Below are 24,300 nucleotides of genomic sequence, written 5' to 3'. Positions count from 1 at the left end.
CCTCAAGGCTTCCCCGGGCGTGGATTGCAACCTCCCCTCTGGTGGGCGAGGCCCATTTTAAGCGGGGAGAGGCAGGGGGAGCTCCTCCGAGAGGCATTCCCTGCCGCTGGGCCTGATCGCGCCCAGGCAGGGAAGGGAAGGCTCCTCGCGAGGGAGGATCTGACTCGCCCGGCCCAGGGGGAAGGGCTCTGATCAATGGGGGGGGGGGGGGGGGAATAGAGCCTTCTCCCCTCTCGCTTTCTCAACGGAGCTGCCTTCTCCTAGCACCTGGAAGAGAATCGTGGGAAGAGGGTGCCCTCCTGCTTTGCCAGCCTCCACCCTTGTCGCCCTGGGGCTCGTGAAGGGATTCTGCCTGGCTGTCTTGGGAGACTGAAGAGGGGATGCTGCTGCCAAGACCCAGACCCTAGTGCCTGGAATAGCTTGGGTTCTTGGCGCTGTTGCCAGAAGCCGCCCCCATTGTCTGGGTCTCTGAAGGGTTCGCCTGCTGTCTTGGGAGGACATGAAGAGGGGATGCTGTCTGCAAAGCCTTCCCAGGTTCCTCTGGAAAGAGCGTGGGTGCCGCAATTGCCTTTGCAGAAGCCTCCCCATTGAGCTCTGGGCTCTGTGAGGATTCTGCCTGGCTGTCTTGGGAGAACAGAAGAGGGGATGCTGTCCTGGAAACCATTCACCATAGTTCTCTGTGAGGAAACAGCTGGGTTCCCAAATTCGCTTTTGCCAGACGCCTCCCCCCGCCTGGCGTCTTTATTCCAAGGCAGCAAAAAATGCTTTGGGGCAGTTTTGTCTCCCTCAACCATCCTTCCCCACGAATAATTGCAGAGAACTCACAGCACTTTAAGTGCCTCCTCAATTGGTTTCTTTTATAACCAAACCGTGAAATTTAAAAAGTGATGTATGATGACGTTGCTTTGATTGACAGCCCCAAATGGTGAGTGGACCGAAAAAGGCTCAAAACCGATTTATATTTTCACCGTTTTCTTTGACTCGAACGAAAAGCGGATCACAAAGCGAATCAATTGGTAACATGAGAAAGAAGAAAAAAAAGCGATCAGAACGCGGGATGAAAGACCAGGTTATTTTGAACATCGATTTATTTAACTGATACGGTGTATTTTAAAGCGTGTAAATCCACAAGTGGGAACCGGCTCTTAGCGTTTTTCCTGTCATCAGGCTCCCATTCTAGCAGACACGACCAAAAGGAGAGGGGAGGGTGGGGGGGGGCAATGGGATCAGGTCCAGCCGTTTCTTCTCACATATGAGGCTGGACCCCAAGGCCAGATCGATGGAGGAATGCTGTTCTTAATGGATGTGTTAAAGGAGGTTCCTGAGTCAGAGAGGGGCTCACCTCGGGAATGCTTCTCTAAACAATTATCGTTCTTTAACTTTCAGTTTGAAACTGGGTTAGAGAAGTTGAGATGCGGGTGCAGTTGGGGGAATAAAGATTCCCGGAGTAAGGGGCAAGCAGGCAGCAGTGTAAGAAGGGCTGATTTCGGGAGGGGGCATGTGGTAGTCCTTACACTGGTGAACCAGGAGACCTTGACTACCAGAGCGGAGCGGGTGGAGTAGGAATGTCAGGAGAAGAAGGTCAGATAATAAGGAGGGGCCCATCCATGGAGTGGTTTGAAAGTCAATAATAAAGCTTGTACCGAAGTCCAGAAGGGGAAAGGGGGAGCCAAGAAGGCTGATAAAAGATGTTAAACATGGTCACGCGTTGCGATGCGGATGTGACCATACGGGCAGTGAATACTGGGCCGAGATTAAAGGATGGCTGGTGGAAAGAGGGAGTCTGTCAGAAGGAGGTTACAATACTTAGTTGCGAAACACAGGGCATGGACTAGGAGTCTTGCAGTAGCGGGCTCGCGAGGAATGGACGGATCTTGCAATGTTCTAGAGAAAGCATCTACAGGCCTTGGCGGGTTGGCCTGGATTGGGGAATAAATGACAGAGACGAGTAAAAACTAATCCAAGACTGCTGGCTGATGCACCAGTTGGAATATAAGTGTCGTCAACAAGACACAGAAAAGGATAGTGAAGGGTGGGTTTAGGTGGAAAGACACGAAGCTCAGTCTTAGACCTGTTTGAGACCTCAGTGCCGAGCCGCATCCCACTGAGAGCTGGCAGTCAGGACCAGAAGACACTTGATGTTTTCAAGCCTGAGAAAGGTAGGGGGTGGAAAGGATAGTGCAGTCCTGTCGTCGGCCACATACCCGAGCATCGGAGAAAAACAAAAGCACTGATGAGTTTTACTAGGGACCGGTTGTCTAGAGAGAACAGAAGGGGAACCCAAGACAGGCTTGGACTCCAACAGAGATATGGGAACAGAGGACGAAGTCTGACACCCGCTGACACGCAAAAGATCTGTCGAAAGTACGATTTAAACCAGTCGAGAGCGAGCCAGATAACCCAACGGTCAGAAAGTAAATCAACCCAGGCGACATTGATCCACAGTGTCACAGGCTGCAGACAAATCAAGAAGAATGAGAATAGAGTAGAGGGTTTGCCTCGGCCCGAAGAGATCCATTTGATGATCTTGTGAGGGTGTGTCGTCGAGTGCCGTGGGCGTCAGAAGACAGATGGCAAGGGTCTAGTCATGGACGTGTGCTTCAAGACAACTTACTACGCGAGAATAAACGACCCATCTAGGCCCTTTCGACCTTAGAAAGAAAAGGAAGAGAGCGAACTGGACGATCGCTTAGACCACGAAGAGAGGTCGAGAGAGGTTTCTCAGACTGGGAACCGAGCAGCATGTTGAAGTTCAGAAAGACGGGAAGGCCCCATCGAGAGAGAGGATTAAAGATATAGAGGAGCCGAGGCGAATAGAAAGCGGCTATTAGAGATTAGGGAGACGGGAGGGGAATAGGATTCAAGAGAACGGTGTAGGGTTGGCGAGAAGTTTTAGCAGCGTGAGAGCGTTCATCCCAGCGAGAAACGGGGGGGAGGGACCGCACAGAGGAGAGCGGTTTAGGTAGAAGGTACCGGAGGCGGAGGTTGGGTGATAGGGGGGAGTGGGGAGGAACATTTCAGATGAATAGTAGTGACTTTAGTGATGAGTGTTGGCCAAGTTCAGTGGGGGAAACATGATGAGAAGCAGGGGGAGGGGAAGGTTTTGGTAGTGTATTGAAGCCAGGCGGGGAGAACCAAACGCGGCGCGGACGGCCTCTCTTAGGCGCGCAGATCGGCTATAAAATAGTTCTGTTTGCCATAGGACAGAGCCCGTGAAAAGTAAAACCGGGAGATTATATGGAATGAAAACGGCCGGTTCCCTAGGATTTTCCAAGGAGCGTTCGGCGCCTCGGGCGGACCGGGCGGAGTGGGGAAACCTGATAGTGGGAGGTGAGCCAGGGGGGCTGAGGGGACCTAGTCAAGGGCGAAGACACGCCGTAAGACAGGAGGCAAAGCTGTCGAGGGGAGAAAGAGTTGGAATAAATAAAGACATTGCCTGAATCAGCAGACGTCCCCGAAAAGATCACGCAGAGCGGGAGAGACGAGGGAGGAAGTCAAAGTCTTACGCGGTGGTGTCGAGGGTCCAGGACTGCAGGGTGCAGGACAGCTCAGACGAGGCGGGCGGGGGATATAAGTAAGAGTAAAAGAAATTACATGGGTGGTGCAGATCAATGGGGAAAATCAGGATGGCCAGGGTGTCGGCACACAATGACACCAGTAGCGCAAGAATTAGGTCGAGGGACAGTGACCCAGCAGAAGGGTGAGGCGGAGTGGGCTGAGGGCCCCCCCCGGAAGCACAGGGGAGCAGAAGCGGAGATGGAGCGGGGATGCTGTCCAACGGGGGAATTTGAGGTCACCTAGGATCAGAGGCGGGAGGGACTCATAGATGAGAAAAAAGTCAGCCAAGGATTCAACGAGATGGACCTGGGTGGCCTAGGCGAACCGGAGGGGCGATGAGATGACAGCAACCCGGGCTGAAGCGTAAGGAAAAGAGGTCGAATACAGTGGGACTCGAATGAAGAAAAACAATAGCTGGGGGGGGAAGAAAGAACTTGGAACTGGGGCGCAGGCATGGTATAGTATCCGGACCCCCTCCTCGGACCCCAGGGCGGGCTTGTGTGAGTGAAAGAGAGGGGGGACGGCAAACGACAAGGGGGCGCGGGGGTCGGTAGCAGTATCATGGGCCGGGAGCCAGGTTTCGGGCGCGAAGGAGGGATAAGGGTAATGATCTAGAGAGGAACAAGATCATGGACAGCCGTCGCTTCAGAGCAACCGAGCGCACAGTTCAGACGTGAACCAGAGGCCTTACCGCCCCCCCATCGCCGCGACGATCCGGAATTCTACAGAGGTCGGTTCAAATGGATCAGGTTTAGGAGAGTCTGCCATTGGAGGAAAGGATTTGTAAGCGATATTTCATAAAAGAGAAAAGAATAATTAATAAGACAAAGTAGAAATTATAATAGCCTACTGTACTGGTATATGCCTAAATTACCCACAAGGCACAAGGGATAATAGAGAATGAAGGGGTGGGACGGCACGCCTTTGCTCAAGTTTTTTTTTTTTGGACCCACTATTTGAAGACTTTCTGGTGCATAATTTGGTCTTTTAGCACCTATATTACACTAGTTCTCACTAATGCTTAAGATTTCAGAAATACAACTGAGCTCATAAAGGAATAGCAGTCACATATAGGTCATACCACAAAATCACACCTATGGTCCAGAACTTCATTTGATCACTTTTGTTTTATGTATGTGGGCAAGTTTCCAAATTCTAACATTCTGTATTTTAGAAGCATAGAATAAAATAGAATAGCAATAGAATTCATAGAATAAAAACTAAGTCAGCACTAGACAAGACAAGAGGCTACAGTTAGAACAGAATGCAGAGAAAAAGAGGGGTTCTCAACTGGAAAGAGAGTTAGACAAGGATGCATTTTATCACCCTATTTATTCAACTTATATTCAAAAATATATGAAAAACAGGCATAGGCCCGTTACTAGATTATTTCTGGATTATTTCTGCAGTGTGTTTTGGGCCCATCTCTCTCTCTCTCTCTCTCTCTGCCCAAAGGGGTGGTCTTGGGCCGCTGCCTGTTGCAGCGCGGGGAAGCCGCTGCAGCCAAACCACGCGACTCCCCGCGCTATAAAAAAGGAGCGCGAAAATCGCGCTCCTTCCGGCAACCCGGAAGAGACGTCGCAAGTGCCAAAGCGCGCACTCGCGACCTCTCTTCCGGGTTTAGACGTCCGGATGCTGTGCGTCCGTTACGTCAAGATGGCCGCGCCCGTCTGTATAGGGCGCTGCCATCTTGCCGTACGGAATACGTGCGAGGGGCAAGGTGCGTCCAGAAGCGCCGCCCCTCACTCGTATTCCTGGCGCAACGACGGCGCCGTTTAGGCCCATCTGTAAGGCACCTTAGATTGATAGGAAGGAGGAGTAAAGCCTGGAGGAAGGAATATCAACAACTTAAGATAGGCAGGTGACACCAAAATACTAGCAGAAAATAACAAAAGACTTGGAACAATTGCTAATGAAAGTTAAAGAAGAAAGTGCAAAGGCAGCTTTAACGTTGAGCATTAAGAAAACTAAAATAATGACTATGAGTGATATTCACAAATTCAATATGAATGATGAAATAGTCAAAGACTTCTCATATCTTGAATCAATCATTGACCAGAACAGAAACTTCAGTCAGGAAATCAGGAGAAGACTAGGACTAGGAAGGGCAGCTATGAAAGAACTGGAAAAGATGTTGCAAGGATATACACCTAAATATTAAAGTAAGGATTTTTCATGCCATGGTATTTCTTATCACTACGTATTGGTGTGAGAGCTGGAAGAAAGCTGATAGCAAGGAAATCAACTCACTTGAGATGTGGTGCTGGAGAAGAGTTTTGCAGAAACCATGGATGACCGAAAAGACAAACAAATGGGTACAAGAGCAAATCAGATCAGAAATTTCCCTAGAAGCCAAGTTGGCTAAATTGAAGATGTTGTACTTTGGCCACTTCATGAGAAGACATGACTCACTAGACAAGATAATAATGCTTGGAAAGAGGGGACAGTAGAAAAAGGACACATTCCTAAGTCTGCAAAAACTGAGCAGGGTTGGTGAAGATAGGAGGTCTTGGAGATACCTCATTCAACGAGTCACCAGAGGTTGAAGTCAACTTGAGGGCAATTAACAACAATGACAGCAACAACAGATATAGTTAGTTAGAACATTGAGAAGAAGAACAGTAAATAAGGCATGCAAATAACAAGAGAGTAGTATGATAGATACTATATGTAGAAAGTACTTAAAGATTTTTGGAAAATTGCATTGATGCTTTCTCTAAACTGGTCCCTTGTCAACCATTCTAGGACATTTGTTGCAAATATAGTGGTTGCCTAATAAGTCCAGGCTTGGCAATGTGACATTTGACATGTCAAATTTAACACTGCATGCTTCTAGCAGAGAGTGTGCCTTACAGCAACCATTAAAGGTCAGCTAATCTTGCTTTTAGAGAAAGCTGGTGCAAATCTCTCAAATTATTTAAGTAAATTGTGGCATAAGTGATTTGACAACCCTGAGACCCTGGAGAGTAACATGGTCTACTATTGTCACAGTAGACAATTTTGCATTAAATGGATCAGTGCTCTGACCTAATATGAAGAAGCTTTGCTACATGTCACATCAGATGAATTTAGACTTGGAATATTGACTGATTTTACAGATCTCATATGTGTTCAGAGAGACCAAGTAATTTCTTGCATAGGTTTTAATTAAAGAATTATCCTTTGCCCCTCTGCCAGTTTAATATACTGATTTTTTTTTTAAAAAATGCTTTGCTTTATTGTAACTCAAAATATTCTAGTGACTGTGATATTCATTGAAGATTGAGTGACAAATGCTTATGTTGCCATAGTAACTTAATAACACATTAGTAATGTCTGTCATCAAGAAACATGTAGATCAGCAGGAAAACAACCTGTTGAAATCAACAATGAAATGACTGTGCTAATTGTTTAAGCGATAGGGTTCCTGCTTACTGATATTTGTTGGCATGATATGTGACTACTCTATGCAAAAGTTGCTGCTAGATCACAACAGAACTACAGAAAGAGCAAGACCAAAAGTAATAAAGGGTGATACCTATCCTAGTTTAACTTCCAGGATACAGCGGACCCTTGCTATACCCTGGGGTTTGGTTCCAAGAACCACCGTGAATAACAAAATCCATGTATGCTCAAGTCCCATTAAATACAATGTCATAGCAAAATGGTGTCCCTTATATAAAATGGAAAAATCAAGGTTTGCTACTTGAAATGTATATTTTTTTTAAATATTTTCAAGCCATGGATGCTTGAATCCATGTATAAAAAAATCTGTGTATAAGGAGGGCCAACTGTACAACTCTGACTGTGAATCCCTATAATTGCTGGTAATCCCCATAGGTTTTATAAGAATTATCATAAACATTTGAAACTCAGATAAAAAGGGGGTTTTCTGAGTATTGGAAAATCCTGATGAGGAGCATCCTGGATGGGTGAGAATCTTTGCAACTTTGGACCTAGTATATGAAAATGTTGGGATGTGGTGGCTGAAGTGGTTAAGACGCTGACTTTGTTGACTACAAGATTAGCAGGTTGACAGTTCAAGACCCAGGTGCTGCATGATGGGGTGAGCTCCTATCACTAGTCCCAGCTTCTGCTAATCTAGCAGTTCGAAAGCATGCAAATGCAAGTAGATAAACAGGTACCACTTTGGTGGAAGATAAACATCATTCTGTGCAATCATGCTGGTCACATGATCACAGAATAATCACTGACAATGCTGGCTCTTAGGCTTAGTAATGGAGATGAGCACTGCCCCCTATGGTCACTTTGCTCAAATTGCTTATAAAATGTTTAAAGGAGCAGAAATGTTCACATCCTATTCCCATGTTGAAGGGAAGGGAAGATCCTCAACACACAACTTAGTAATGTAACTTTTCTCATCCAAACAAATAATATAATTCAATGTCATAAACTGGAACTTTTGTTCAAGCGGTTCTGCAACCAGAGGAAATGAAACATGTAACAGTATAGCAATGTCAGTCACCTTTAAACTATTCTTTATAGCAAATGTTTATTAATTCACTGGGATGCTTGCTTCAGACCAGCTATTTCACCCTGAGATTCCTATCTCCTTGTTGCCATTCCAAGTTACACATGGTTTTAAACTAGTGAATAATGTAATCAGATAAGAAATCAAGAGGCTAGAAAAGATGTATTACATTTGCATAAGTGTTGCTTCTTCCCCGAGAAACAATTTGCACAAATGACATTTCTTCAGTATTTTGAAATATGGTGTGTGGGGTGTGTGTGTGATTTCTATATTTTAAATAGTTTTGATGTTCCTCATTTTAAATATTTGCAATTTATTTCAGGTGAGAATGTCGATAACTGCCAATTGCTTTTTTATTAGTTGTTTCACCCATACTAAAGACTGTTATGAAACAGCAATTCTAAAGAATAGTATAATGGAAAATAAAATAAGTTTCTGTGACACTGAGATCAAAATAACATCACACAGAAATAACAAATCATTTGTAATAATTAAGGCTGTGCATTGGCTTTGAATGAAGCCTGGAGTCTGAGTTATGCTGGGCCTTGTAAAGTTCGTTGCTTCCAAATTATCAGAATCAAAATCCAGCTCTGGGATCATGTTTTATATAGGATTTAGAATTCAGATAGATGAGGGACACATATCAGGTTTTATTTATGTAAATATTCCAAATGGGAAAAGAGGTAGGCGGGAGAGGACAGGGATGGTTGAATGACAAGTCCAGCTTCTAATCCTAGGACACATGCACATTACCATCTGTTCATTGTACTCTATAGAAGGAACATGATTTTCATAAATCTTACTTCCAGTCTCCTTCTTCTCTGTTAGATTGAGTATGACAGTGGAGAAAGGAGGGGATCTATTCTAGGCTTTAGGAAAGATGGCCACATTCTGTTGTTTATAGCTTGCTTTAACTGTTTAAACCCTGTTTGAGATGTGTTGGAGCAAGGATGAGACCATGAGGTGACAAATATTCAAACTCCATCACATTTCACTATTTTTAATCCTTAAAATACTTTTCAAACATCATCATTCCCTAAGCCCTGGATGTATCTTTTTGAATTTTGCAGCATTGTTCCCTAGGGGTATCTGTCTGCTGTGAGGCTTTTTAAAAACAAACTGTGCAAATAAAAATGGGGATGGTGGGAGTGAAAGGGAAGCAAAACACTCCCCCTCAAAAAATGGGATTCTTGTGATTCTTTCAGAAGAAGCAACTACTTCAATATTCCATCACTAGTGTAAGAATTAAAAATAATTAAATGTTAGTAGCAGATTTTTTAAAAAAGAAATGACAAATATTAAAGATTATAAATAAAAAAACATTAAAATACCCTAAGAGGTATTTTGACTAAGAGGCCACTATACATGGGACATCACGAAACATTTTTGTTGTTGTTGTTGTGTGCTGTCAAATTATTTCTGACTTGGCAAGACTTATTCACAGAGGATTTTCTATTGCCATCCTCTGCATCAAACACAAAAAGCATAAAAATTCTACCCATTTTTTGTCTTTTCAGTTCTGTTCAATGAAAGACATGGGTTTTTGAATGTTGATTTAGCTTCAGATCCTGAATCAAAGAAGACTGAGTTTGAATTAGTTTGAAACAAAGTGTACCATTTTTGAAAGCATCAGATCAGGATTTGAAAGTAAGCAGAGTACAAGGATCTTTGCTAACACAGGTCCAAATGTCACTACTGCTAAAACAGGAGCTTTTCATCCCCAAAGCATCCTAAAACAGGAGCTTTTCGCCTGTGTATGTGTGTGTCTGCATATAAATTTGTGTGAGCGCACACATGCACACACAGAAAGACCTCTCATGGAAACAGCTTCAGTTTTGGCCAATCCCACACAGATGTGATGACCAACTATTACTAGCACATAAGTTGACTCATCACATGTTTTCCCCCCATCCTAATGGAATCAGTGCCTTTGGTGGGATGCATGTTTGATTAATAAGGCTCATAGAGGGTTCACACAGTCTTATTCACATATTAAATGAATGGCCAGAAGAAGTATTGGTGGCAGGCACACAGTGTGCAGACAACTGTGTTCAGAGAGCTGTTACTGTTCTTTCAAGGAAAAACTGTGATTGACCAGGGTTCCTTCTCACATGTAAGTGCTTTCCATGCATCAGCCTGTAAAACAAACATCAGCCTGTAAAGATAACTATTTGCAAAGAACATCAAAGGGGTGTTTGTCAATGAATATTGTAGGAATGCACCACAATGATATTGGTGTGTGGGGTAGCATGTCTCTGGAAACCAGGGTTTGATTTCCAGCTCAGCCATCAAACCTACTGGCCCTGGGTGACCTTGGACAAGTCAGATGGTCTCAGATTCAGGCGAAGGCAATTGCAAACCTCCTCAGAACAAATCCTGCCATGATATCGTCACCTTAGGTTCACCATAGGTCAGTAACAACTTGAAGGCACATAGCAACAACAGTAAAGGAATACCTGGCAAGCATAAATGAATTCAAATCTCCAAGGTCAGACGAACTACATCTAAGGGTATTAAAAAAACTGGAAGAAGTAATTGCAGAACCACTGCTGATAATCTTGGAGAATTTTTGGAGAACAGGAGAGGTCTTAGCAGACTGGAAGAGGGCAACTGTTTCACCATCTTGAAAAAAGAAAATGAAAAGATGAACCAAGTAATTACTGGCCAGCCATCCAGATATCAATACAGCATTATACAGCAGATCATTAAACAATCTGTAAGCAACGTGAAGTCGAAGGCTTTCATGGTCGGCATGCATAGTTTTGGGGGGGGGGGGGGGGTTTGGGCTATGTGGCCATGTTCTAGCAGAGTTTCTTCCTGACTTGAGATTTGTCTGAAGATGCCAGCCCCAGATGCTGATGAAATGTCAGGAAGAAGCTCTGCTAGAACATGGCCACATAGCCCGAAAACCCACAAAAAACAAATACCATGGTTACTAAAAGTTTGCATGTGTTTCTCAAAAACAAGCAATGCTACACTAATCTTATATCTTTTTTTATAGAGTCACAGGCTCAATAGATGAAGGGGATACTGTAGATGTTGCATATCTTGATTTGAGTAAAATCTTTGAGAAAGTTCTTCATGATATCCTTACAAATAAAGCTAGGAAAGTGTAGGCTAGACAACGTAACTATTCTAATTGGTCGACCAACTTAATCCAAAGGATACTTAACAATGGCTCCTTCTCCTCCTGGAGACATGTGACTTGTGAGGTGCCACAGAGTTCTGTCATGGTCCCAGGACTATTCAACATCTTTATCAATGACTTAGAATAGAGGGCATGCTTAACAAATTTGCACATAACACCAAATTAGGAGGAGGAACTAATACTCCAGAGGAGAAATTCAAATGGACCTTAACATATTAGAAAGCTGGGCCTAAACTAACAACATGAATTTCAACATGGAGAAATATAAGGTAATACATTTAGGGTGAAAAAATGAAGTGCACAGATATAGGATGGATGACACCTGGCTTGGTGGAAGTACATGTGACAGGGATCTAGGAATCTTAGTAGACCACAGGCTAAGCATGAGTTAGCAATGTAATGCAGCAGCTAAGAAGGCCAGTGCAATTCTAGAATATATCAATAGGAGTATAGTGTCCAGATCACTTGGGCAACACTTCAGTAATGTTTGGACAGCAGTAAGTGCCCTGTGTGATAAACTTCATAATGTTACAATTCCACTTTAATTGTCATGGCAACATTCTATAGAATCCTGAGGTTTGTAGTTTGGTGAGGAACTAGAGCTCTCTGACTGAAAATTCAAAACTGTTGTTATTTGCCATCAAGTCAAATTTGACTTACGATGATCTTATGAATAAGATTTCTCCAATAGCAGCAGTCATCAAAAGCTCTACTCAAGTTCTGAAGACTCAGGGCCATGATTTCTCTGATTGAATTAATTCACCTGTAGTGAAGTCTCCCTCTTCTCGTACTGCTTTCTAGTCTGCCAGTGACTCACATTTGTTGGATTTGCAGTTAGACTCACTTGTTCTCTTAGCAGCCAATGGTATGTATCAGTAGAACTCTTCTCCAGCACCACATCTCAAATGTATTGATTTTCTTTCTGTCAGCTTTCTTCACTGAGAATTCTAAGTATCCGTCTTAAATTTAACAAGGATTCAATATGACTCAACAATGCAACAATGGCAGTTAAAGTGGAATCTTAGTTCTGTACTAGGAGTAGGAGAAGAATGATTTATCACAAACCACTCAGAGAAGGAAGTATGATTGCAATCAAACTGAGATGTGCAAACCAGGTGTACATCAATGCTCTTTATCTTCAAATAAAGTATTTTTCCCAGTGGAACACAAATAGTTAATGAACACATACCAAGCCCTAAAATGATCTATAGAGACTGACACTTCCAGCTATATTTGACATCAGAATATACATCACATATAATGCATTGAGTTTCCACATCAGTATATAGGTTTAAAAGAAAAATCTATGCAAGAATATTTGGACTTACCTTTGTATTCAGCTTTCTCTAACATATGCATTATAATGTAACATTCTCTTCTATACATACCTTAAGAACATATCATTGTACACCATTTTATCATTCAAAGGGATGCACTCTTTAAAGCATGAAGGGAAGACCTGTGACCCTCCTGATGCTGTTGGACTGCAACTCCCACCAGTTCTAGTCAATATAGGCAATGGCAAGGGATGATAGAAACTACATTTCTCCCCTGAAATCCTAATACTCTAAGGGCATATAAAGCAATGTTGGTATCATATAGTGGTTTCCAAAATGAGGTAAATTGTGTCATTTGGGGTTCTCATTAAGACTGAGTGCTCTACCCCATTTCATGCGTAGTACAGAACCATAAGAAAATGGTTCATATAATATTTTTCAAGGGTATCTTCCAACACCACTAACTATTGTCATGCTGCCTCTAAAATGTCTAGGATAGAAGGTTCAGCATAAAATAATCTCAAAATGTTTTATTCTACAGATGCAAATCTTTTCCTACTGCATTTCATCATTCCATGCAAGGACAAAGAGCTTTAAAATTTCTCTCTGTGGGAGATTATGGGAGATTTTGCACATTTTTTATTTAATTTTGGGGATGGTGGTGGTACTTTTTGGTACCAAAAATGCAGAAAACTTGTTCTTTTACACAAATGGTTCTTTTACACAAATAATTCCCAACCCTTTTCTATCAAACAAAACAACCCCCCCCCCAAATCCCCCAAATGAAAAAAAAATCTCATTGTGCTTGACCATTCTCTTAAGGGAGTTTGTTCACAACACTCTTTCCTATCAAGGACAAGAAATATTGCGAGTATTGTTAACATCTCCAGCTACCAGCAAGATAAAAAGATTAGCACTGGTGGATGAAAAAAAATCAAAGTAAAAAAACAGCTGATAAAATACCATCTGAAAGATCTCAAAAACATTACACTGCTCTCATAGCCTTTAGGACTGAAGAGCAGGGTTTAAATACCATAATAAATAAAAAAATACATGTACAAGGAAGGAAGATGGACTTCTTTTGTTACTTAACAGCCAGTCCTGTTGACACAAGAACCTTTTTCTGATGAAATGATGTTTTGAATATCATTTGTATACAAGGAAATGCCCTAATGGATCTCTTGTTGATGTTCATAGAAGTTTATCACACTAGTGAGTTTCCGCGGGCAAACAGGAGTTAAAGTTAAACTACATTCGAATTTAAAGAAGACTTGTAAATTTGGATAGTTTTTCACAGCGAAATAACACAATGTGAAATAACACAAAGTTAATCTGCAGTTAAAGCGGAGGAAAGTAACACCTTTTCAAATTTGAAACTCAACCGAATTTAAAAAGCTGCCAGTTTCCTCCACTTTAACTGCAGATTAACTTTGTGTTATTTCCCGTTAACTGCAACGTCGTGTGAAAAACTTCCAGGCATTTCTGGGTTTCCTTCGTGTTATATGGCGTTTAAATCCCGCTTGCCTGCGGGATCTCATAGTAACATTTGATGCAAAGGATTATGGGGCTTGATAGTCAATCTCATAATGGCTGGTAGCAAAAGCTGCAATGATACTTCCCTAGATAAAATATGTTGTACTTCATTGGATTCAATGGGTTTGATTAAGATTCAGGGGGAGGCCAAAGCTTTGACCAGTGTAAATACAATCTGACCCTCATATCCATGGAATCAGTAACTGCAGTTTCACTAACCCACCTCTGGAAAAAAGAGTCTCTTTAGGCATGTGGAGGCATATAGGTAGAACATATGGTAGAAATATTGTGTTTGCCATTCTCCGCAGTAAGTGTGGAAAAATATCCCACACTGATAAGGCTGTTCGGACTGTATACACTATTCCCTCTTTTTAATCAAATTTTAAATTATACACCATTAAGGATAGTTGAATCCCAAAATTGTTGAAAACAATTGTTACTCCCTCATTCAATGTTAAATATCAAACTGAGGTGGAATTTGTAGTTTCTTATAAAACTCAAGTGAAAAGTACAATCACATTTTCTTTTTTTTCCTTTTAAATTATATTTTATTCACGTAAAAAATAACAGACACACATATCATAAAAACACTCAGATATTGTATCATCTATAACCTATCAACAAACATCAATATAGTAAAATAATTATTACTTTGTATATCTTCATTATTGCTTATATTAACTTCCTCTCCAATTTTGTCTGTGATTTTTTTACCATTTTGTTCCTCATAACTCCCATTTCTCTATGTTGTTCTATTTACATAAAGAATCATTCACTTTATTTCAAACCTTTTTACATGGGTAGTTAATTGTTTGTTTCAATTATCTTTATAATCTTTCAGAACTCCTATCACTCTTTTCTATCTTTATTTCTGTCCCTTTACTGGTCTATTAATTTCTTGGTTTCTACTCCTATTTTACTATTATTCCCTCAGATGATTCCTTATAAACATGTCTCCTGTTCTTTCCATAAATTTATGACTGGATCCCATTCTTTACCATTTTTCTCCTAAAGATTTATCCTTGAGCCAGTATGTAAGCTTGTTCACTTTGCTTGTTATGATCAAATTGTAAATTTCTTTCCAATATTTCTTTGCAACTGGGCATGTCTACCACATATGGTAGAAAGTCCCCACATTCACATTATACTTCCAGCATTTATCTTTATCTGTTTCGTACATTTGATCTAATTTTCTGGTGTCATATACCATTTATGTAACATTTTGAGGTAATTTTCTGTCAGATCTTGACAATATGTGGATTTGCTTGTGTCCCCCCCCCCCCCCCCAGGACTTTTCAGATCTTTCTAGTTTGATCAGGTGTCCTACATTTCATGCCCATTTCAACATAACTTCCTTGATTATTTTTCTTATTGTAGTAAAATTTTGTAAAATTTGGTCTTCTTATTTTGACATATTTTCCCATTATTTTCTCTATGTCTTTCTCTTGTTTTCAAATCCATCTAACATTTGGTCCATTTTATGTCTTTCTTTTAGTTGTTTGTATGTGAACAAATTACATGTTATTCCCATTGCTTCTAGTTCTTCTCTTGGTCTGAGTTCCATATCATCTTCTTTAAATAGATCTTTATATTTTATCCATTTTTTTCCTGCTGTCTTCCCATTTTACAAAAATATCTTCTTGGGGTAATAGCCAAAGTGGTATCTTTCCATATATTTTTTTCTGTTTCATCATTCCTAGTAATGATTTTCTTATATAGTGAGTCTTAAATTCTCTGTTGGCTTTCATTTTTCCATACCATACATATATATGCCAGCTAAATCTTAGGTTAAATCATTCTAATTTTAGCATTCTTTAATTCTCCAATGTCAGCCAATCTTTAATCCATGTTAAGACACTTGAATAATAATATAATTTTAGATCTGACGGACCATACCTTTCTCTTTCTTTTCTGATAGTAGTTTCCATTATATTCTTACTTTTTTTTTTCAGTGATAAGTTAAAAAGTGTGACTCCCATATAATAGCTGGGTGAACATTTTCATTTTTTTATTTTGCTATATATACACTATTATTATTATTATTATTATTATTATTATTATTATTATTATTAACCTTTATTTATGAAGCACTGTAAATTTACACAACACTGTACATACAATCTTTTTAATTAGACGGTTCTGGTATGAGTTGGATTCCCCCACAGGCACACACAAGAACACAAGCTACTCTAGGATCCCCTCCCCTTTCTTCCCTTTATCCTGTTGCTTTGTGCCTTCAAGTCATTTCCAACTTATGATGACCCTAATGTCACCCTATCATTTTTTTAAAAAAAGTTTGTTCAGAGGGGGTTTCCACTGCCATCCTCGGAGGCTGAGAGAGTGTGACTACCTCAGGTCACCTGGTGGGTTTCTATGACTAAGCAAGGATTCAAACCCTGGCCTCCAAAATTATAGTCCAACTCTCAAACCAATACACCACACTGGTTCTCAAGCATCTGATACATTGGGATCTTGTAAAATGTAATTCTCGGGCTTCCTCTGCAGATTGCTTCAATTAGTATCTTACAGATTTATGTCCATACAGTCCACTCTCACAGGATAAACTACAGTTTTGGGGTGGCTTTTCTGACCTTCTCTGTCCATTCATTCTATACAATCAATTCATCTTTTTCTCACAGTTGACAAGTGAGACTCTATTGCACAAGCTGATGTGTGTCAAGGATTTTCCCAGCTAGCTACTTGTGCTTTCTCCCTCCCCCACTTATCAGTGCTGTCAAAGCAGAGAAATGGGATACATGGCAAAGGAGAGCTGATATTTTGCAATGAAGGTTACAAGAGAAAGAAATGGTGCAAGGCTGATAGTTGAGAAATTTAAGTTGTTTGAAGTGTACAACATGCTCAGATGGACTCTTATTTTTACCCTATGCAATTTAAGTTTTCACTGTGAAGAAAAATAAAATTATAGCAATCCAATGCATTGCAACCTTCAAAGCAATATAATGGCCTTTGCAAATCTTGGCAGGTTTAATAGGAATATAAATTTTTTTTTCCTCCCTTTAGCAGTATTAGATTACTTGGTCAGTTGACATGGTATTTCAGCCACAGGTGAAATATGCTATATATATCAAATATCAAATATATATATCAAATATTACTGGAAATAGCAAACCTTTGGTTATATTTGAAATGTAATCAAGCATCATACCAACCCAACTAGACCTATTGAATAGTAGGCTAAAACTGTGCTGTATCAATGTAGAATTATTGAGGAGGGAGGTTCTATAAAACATAATCAATAGACACCATTGCAAACAATATTGCATATAATCTCCACTTCTTCTTTTCTTTTAAAAACCAATCTGGCTTTTGAAGTTCTCACCCAATAAGCGAAGTGTTTGTTGTTAATTTTTTAAAGTTGACCTTGACTCATAGGGAACTTTGAATGAGGCATCTCCAAGACAACGTGTCCTCAACACCTCTGCTCAAGTCCTGCAGACTCAGGGCCATTCCTTCTTTATAAAATCTATCCATAGTATGTAGTCTTCTTCTCTTTCTACTGCCTTCCACCTTTCCAACCATTATTGCCTCCCTCTGTGCAGCATTAGTTATGGTGTCATTGTTATTGTCTCTGAAAGATCATCTGCCAGTGTCATCCACCACTGCTGCTGGCCAGTAGCTGTTTGGCAACCGAGCACTTTCACCTAGTGTGAAATAGTCATCATGAAAGAATTCCATCTCCTGAAGTCATTCCCCTTATTATCATTAACAGGTATAACTAGCACATCTCCCGAAATGTCCCCAACTTGAAAATTCCTTGCTTCTTTGGTTCTTCCCCTGGATTGTCCTTGCTTCTTCAGTTCTCTGACATGCTGACCAGTCTTTCTCATTGTTCTGCACCTCTCTGGTGACCCTCACTACAAGCACAACCTCAGCCTCTCTCATCAGCCTCATTGTTGCTGCTCTCTGCCTCCCTCATTACTCTGGCTGCTTCCACCATGACTATTTGAATGGTCTCCACCTGACATTGCTGCTGCTGCCGCCCTGATATCTTACCAGTGCCATTACTAGAGGGGTCCCCTCTGCCTTTCTCATTATTCTGCCCATTTTTCATCTCTCCTACACCTGGAATGCCTTCTTGGGTGGTGTCCTGATCACCTCTACTGAGGGCAGCACAGCAGGGGAATATGCCAAGGAGCAGTCCAGAGTCCAGTTCAGGGGTCACACAATACCAGTCAGTCAGTCACAGCAAAGGGCAAGAGCGTAGTCACAAGGCAAGTCCAGAGGTCAGATAACTTCAATCCAAGAGCAAGGAATACAGGAACAACAAGACTGGTTATTGTTTGCAAAGAACCTCTGCAGCTGGAGGTTTTTTTTTTTAAAGGACCTGTGCTTCTCTCAGCTGAAACCTATTAGCTCTCCTCTTGGCTTCTAGCCTGAAGAATGCCTCAAAGACTCCTTTGTCATGCCTTCTCTGCACAGGTCCTAGCACCTGCAGCCTAGAGCCCACAGAGTCTGTTTTTCCTTCAGCAGTGTCCTGGAAGATTTTTTTTAATGGAGAAATTTATAGAAGAAGAACGGATCAACACTAAGAGTAAATTTAGACAGATTATATATTTAGCACAGTTTTGGAAACAAAGCTATCTCAAGTGGTAAACTATGCTTTCTTATCTTCACATGTGACAACAAATAACCCCCCTGTTAGCTGAGTTAATTTTCATTCTATTAGCTTTCTTCTGGCACCAGCGTAAAAGGACAGAACGGATATTCTCTGGAGGAATTCTCAGAAAAATGGTGCCCAACGTCTGCTTCTCTTTTCCCTGTTGTGGACCACTAACAGGTTCCCAGATGAATTTGGGGCTATTTTTAAATCACAAAGAATGCACATTTGCTGTAATGTCTGGCTTGTTGTTTTTGTTAGCTGTCCTCAAGTCGACCTCAACTCATGACAACCCTGTGTGTGAGACATCTCCAAGTCCCCCTATCCTCCACTGCTCTGGTACCATCAACACTTTTCTCCAACACCACATCTGAGTTAATGTTCTTTCTGTTAGCTTTCTTCATTGTGCAGCTCTCATATCCATGCACAGTGTTGGGGGATACAATGGATTGGGCAGTTCTAACTTTAGTGCTCTGCTGTATATCTTTACACTTTAGGATATTAACTAGTTCTCACTCTAACAGTGAAATGTTTATCTACCCAATCAGAAGTAAGTACATTGGATGTAAAAGGATCTAATCCCAGGTAAGTGGGTATAGGATTGGAGCCTAGGAAAGGGAGAACCCTTTTACTTTTCAATAGCAGTAGAGGAAAGTGAGGATCATGAGGTGTTTGTTGTCTCACTCAGTTGCCACACATGCAAATAATTTGTGTTGCAGCAGATCTCTTTGTGCAGTTACGGCTGATTTAGCTAGTTTATTTGACCACTTTATTCAACATGTCAGCTTTCTTGTAGGGCTCTTCTTTTAAATGCTTGTGTTGGAAAACAATTCAAAGAGACTTGTCAGCACACATCCAGTTTGTCAAGTTTGAACTGCTTGGATGGCAACTTAGCCTGTGTGGTGATTGCTTATTTGGAAGAACAAGGAGGCACCATTATCCACAGCCAACATGCATGATCATCTTGTTGTGAAGGTTAGACAAACAAAGGGCTGTCATCTGAAGTGACAGTGCTTTGAGGCACTGTCAGGCTTCTGTTGCTGACTTATCAGTGAAGCACCATTGTATCCCATTCAATTGTTGGAAATGTTATGGAATGAAAAGGAGCTTCTGTTGCCCCTCCAAGGGGAATATATTGCACTTAGTCACAGAGAATGTATGTTGTGAATAAATACATAAAGGGCAGCATATTACAGTACCATATACTTCAGTCAGTGTGTGTGTTACATTCAGAACCCACTTTTCCTCTGATGCATTTTATGAGAGTGTTAGCAAGAATTTTGGTGTGATATATATGACTGTGTGTGTTTGTGTTTATATGTACGTGTGTGTTGATACTTTGATGATAGCACAATAACTAAAAACACTCTAGACATATATAAAAATGCTATAGTAAGACATTTTATCTTCTACTTCGCTCAGGTCCTCTGAACCAAAGTATGCTGTACCAGACAGTTTTAGAATGCAGGGCGTACACAATTTCAAAGTGAATGGATGATGTTTAGTATTCTTAGATCAATGCTTTGTGGTGTTAAAGTGTATAGATTACTTTCCTCTTAATGTTTTTGAATCTGATGATATTAAGATTCTAGAGCAGATCATTAAACAGAGATTGTGTGAATATTTAGAAAGCAATGCCATAATCACAAAAAGTCAACATGGGTTTCACAGAAACAAGTCATGACAGACTAATCTGATCTCCTTTTTTGATAAAATTACCAGCTTGGTAAACAAAGGGAATGCTGTAGATATAGCTTATCTTGATTTCTGTAAGGCCTTTGACAAGGTCCCCCATAGTATTCTTGCAAACAAGCTAGTAAAATGTGGGCTGGACAAGGCAACTGTTCCATGGATTTGTAATTGGGTACTCAACAATGGCTCCTCTTTATCCTGGAGAGAAGTGAACAATGGGGTGCCACTGGGTTCTGCTTTGGGCCCAGTGCTATTCAACATCTTTATCAATGACTTGGATGAAGGAATAGAAGGCATGCTTATCAAATTTGCAAATGACACCAAATTAGTAGGAGTAGGTAATTCACTACAGGACAGGATCAAAATTCAAAATGACCTTAATAGATTAGAAAGCTGGTGTAAAACGAACAAAATGAACTTCAGCAGGAAGAAATGTAACATAGTGCACTTAAGTAGAAAAAAAATGAAATGCATAGGTATAAGATAAGGGACATCTGGCTTAGAAACTATGTGTGAAAGGGATCTAGCAGTCCTAGTAGATCACAATTCAACAGTGTGATGAGGCAGCTAAAAAGGCCAATGCTATTTTAGGCTGCATCAATAGAAGTATACTGTCTAGATCAAGGGAAGTAATAGTGCCACTCCATTCTGCCTAGGTCAGGCCTCACCCGGAATACTGTGTCCAGTTCTGAGCATCACAATTCAAAAAGGATGTTGACAAATTGGAGAGTGTCCAGAGGAGGGCAACCAAAATGGTGAAGGGTCTGGAAACCATGCCTTACGAGGAAAGACTTAGGAAGCTGGGTATGTTTAGCCTGGAGAAGGGGTGATATAATAGCCCTGTTCAAGTATTTGAAGGGATGTCACATTGAAGATGGAGCAAATTTGTTTTCTGTTGCTCCAAAGACTAGAACATGAAACAATGGATGCAAGCTACAGGAAAAGAGATTCCAGCTTGCGAGAAACGTGGGATAAAAATAAAATAAAATAAATAAAAAGATTGGGAGGAACTTCCTAACAGTAAGAGCTATTCAACAGTGGAACATGCTCCCTCGGATAGTGGTGGAATCTCCTTCTTTGGACGTCTTTAAACACAGGCAGGATGTCCATCTGATGGGGATGATTTGATTATGAGTTCCTGCATGGCAGAGGGGTTGGACTGGATGGCCCTTGTGGTCTCTTCCAACTCTATGAGTCTATGGCCCAGTACAGTCCTCCCCTTTGGGGTTGCCTGCACCCACCCCTTTTTGCTCTGGGTTAGGGGCAGGGCAGCCTCATTGGCAGCCCTAAGGCCTCAATCCGGAGTTTTTTTTCTGGACCACGGAGAAGGGGTGTCCTTGGGGCTTCATGCCCCTTTCTCCCCGGCATCATTCCCGCAGCTGTTTGGTGCTTGCGGAAATGAGGCACATGCCCAGAAGCAGCTCTGTTTCGGAGCTCCTTCTTGCACCACAGCCAGGCTGCTGTAAGAGGCCTGGGGTGGTGTGAAATCATCATGCACACGCCACGCCATTTGGATGTGGCACATTGTGATATCATCATGGCAGCCCCTGTGTGGACGGGGGGGCTGCCATGATTACAGTGCCACCACGTTGTGTTGTGTTTCGTATGGTCGCTCCACCCCTAGGCAGCCCTACTATGTTTCCAGGCCAACACAAATTGCTGGTCTGGATCAGGCCAAAGATTCTAAAATGAACTTGATGTTTGAAAGATTAAGGGTTATTGTCCCCACCCCTTTCCACAACAATATTACTTGATTTTGCTCTCTGTTTTGCTCCACATTCCTTGAGGTATAATTGAGTGAATTCTACAATTTCAGAAATAATATATGTTTGCTGTACTCCTCAATTCATATGTCTTTCCACCCTCAGATAGATCACTTGTGTGCTCTAGTGAACATATACATTGTTTAAACCTCTGTATAAAAAGGAATCTGGATGGGATTCCCATCAGGTATCCATTTTGCACTGTAGTTTGATCAATGCATACACACACATTAGATCATGCTAGTATTAAGGGTGAAACGAGACATGATTTACAAATGCTGGCTACTGGCACATACCCTGTAGGCTGCACCATGCCTGGATATTAAGAATGGAAGCTTGGATTTTTATGGATATTGTCTGTTTCACAACATGTTATAATTAAGAATTTATTTTCTCACATAATGGTAGGAAAATCTTACTTTGTTATCAAGGGCTTTTGTTATCAAGGAACCTATTTGTGACCTTAATTCAAAATGTTGTATTCTCTGTTCAAGTGACTGGTTGGACAAAGAGGAATTTTGTTCTGTGATTTGTAATGCTTAATAACTTAGCACTCATGTCAGTGGTTCCTCTTTTCCAGGTACATTTTCCCTCTAAGAATGCTTAAAGAATTTTCCCCCATCGCGATTTTCCTTTGGGTATTTTTTGGGGTGTGGGAAAGGGGAGAAGGTCTGAATTGCACAAAATGGAACCAGTGGAGATGATATCAAATTTGCTTCAAGATGAGAGTGCCCTACATGCAAAGAGAGCATGGCCAAGTCTATTATCATTTTTTTTTATTCCAAGACATGATATTACCTTAAACTTATTTTTGTAGGAAACATTCACATATCCTTTTGCTAGCCAACAAATGGAGAGAAGCCATGCAACATGTGTCTATGCTTCGAAATACTGTCAAGAACAAGAGTAGCAAATGTGTAGCCCTTGTGATTTTGTTGAATTGCAACTCCCATAATTCTTCATGATTGGCTGAGATGGCCATAGTTAATGAGAGCTGCAGTCTGACAACATTCAATGATACAAAATCTCAACGGACTCATGTTCCACATCACTTTTTAAGAAATAGACAACTTTTTAGATTCTCTCTTATTTTGAGCCTAATGCTCCATCTGATTAGAGGAGTGAAATATGGCTACAAGCAACAGTCACAGAATGATGAGTGCTAGAGTCATAATCTAGGCAAGAAAATCTTTTATACATTATTTTTTTTAAAAAAAATAAGATTTCAAAAGGTTTTTGAAAAGAATTCACAATTCTAAGAATTCCTTCAACAGAATATATAAAAACTGGTGCCATTAGGGACTATGGTAAACTCATCAATGAAGCCTCATATATTGATTTCACTAGCTTGAAATACTCTTCTAATATGGATAGAAACATATCTATTAGAAAGGGATCCCACCACCGCCATTACTTCTTCTGCCCTTTTATCCCTAAATATTTATCCATATGGACTGGAGAACATTTGGAGAATGATATAAGGTATAACATGGTGGATTTCCATATGATTGTATGCCAATTAAAAATGATAATGCACTCCTCAAAGTCCTTTGATGAATTGATGATCATTCATGTTGCTGTCAGCCTTAACAATAGCAACCCTCATGCATGGTGTTGCACTATATCATTGTATTATAGCAAAATAATTATTAAATCATTGCTAAGCAAATGTTACATACTGAAATAGATGATCTTGTCAACTTCAAACACCCGCTGATCTTGTTTGCACAGCTGCATGTAAGCCACAGTCAGTGTTTATTCTCCTGAAGAAAACAGAGATGACTTATCTGCAGTAAGGAGAATCATGGGTGATATGTATTCTACAGTGTTTTCTGGGGGAAAAGTGCAATATGCTACAAACTTTTTGGTGTGCTTTCCTTTGGAAGTCATTCATGTTCTAAGTTATATATTAATTATGTCTCTGGGGAAAAATACCACCCTTTTGTGAATATTAGTTGACTTCTACACTACTTTTTCAATTAAAGCAAATTTATAAGAAATGTAAGGGTAACAATAAAGGAATCTGAGTATCGACTGTGAGCAGAAATGTGGAAATCTATTTAAATGACCAACAAAATGTAAGAGGCAAATGCATAATTAGTTGGATAGGAGATAATAAATATCAGGCAGCAGATTAAACCCAAAAAAGAACAACTTAATATTTGTTTATTGGTCTTTGGTTTATCAGAGTTTCCTGTAGACAGCCTTTGACTAAATCCAGCCACTAGTCTCAACTAGAA

The sequence above is a fragment of the Sceloporus undulatus genome, chromosome 4 (genome assembly GCF_019175285.1).
Source record: "Sceloporus undulatus isolate JIND9_A2432 ecotype Alabama chromosome 4, SceUnd_v1.1, whole genome shotgun sequence".
NCBI classification, from domain to species: domain Eukaryota; kingdom Metazoa; phylum Chordata; class Lepidosauria; order Squamata; family Phrynosomatidae; genus Sceloporus; species Sceloporus undulatus.
Note: the sequence above shows the minus strand (reverse complement) of the source record.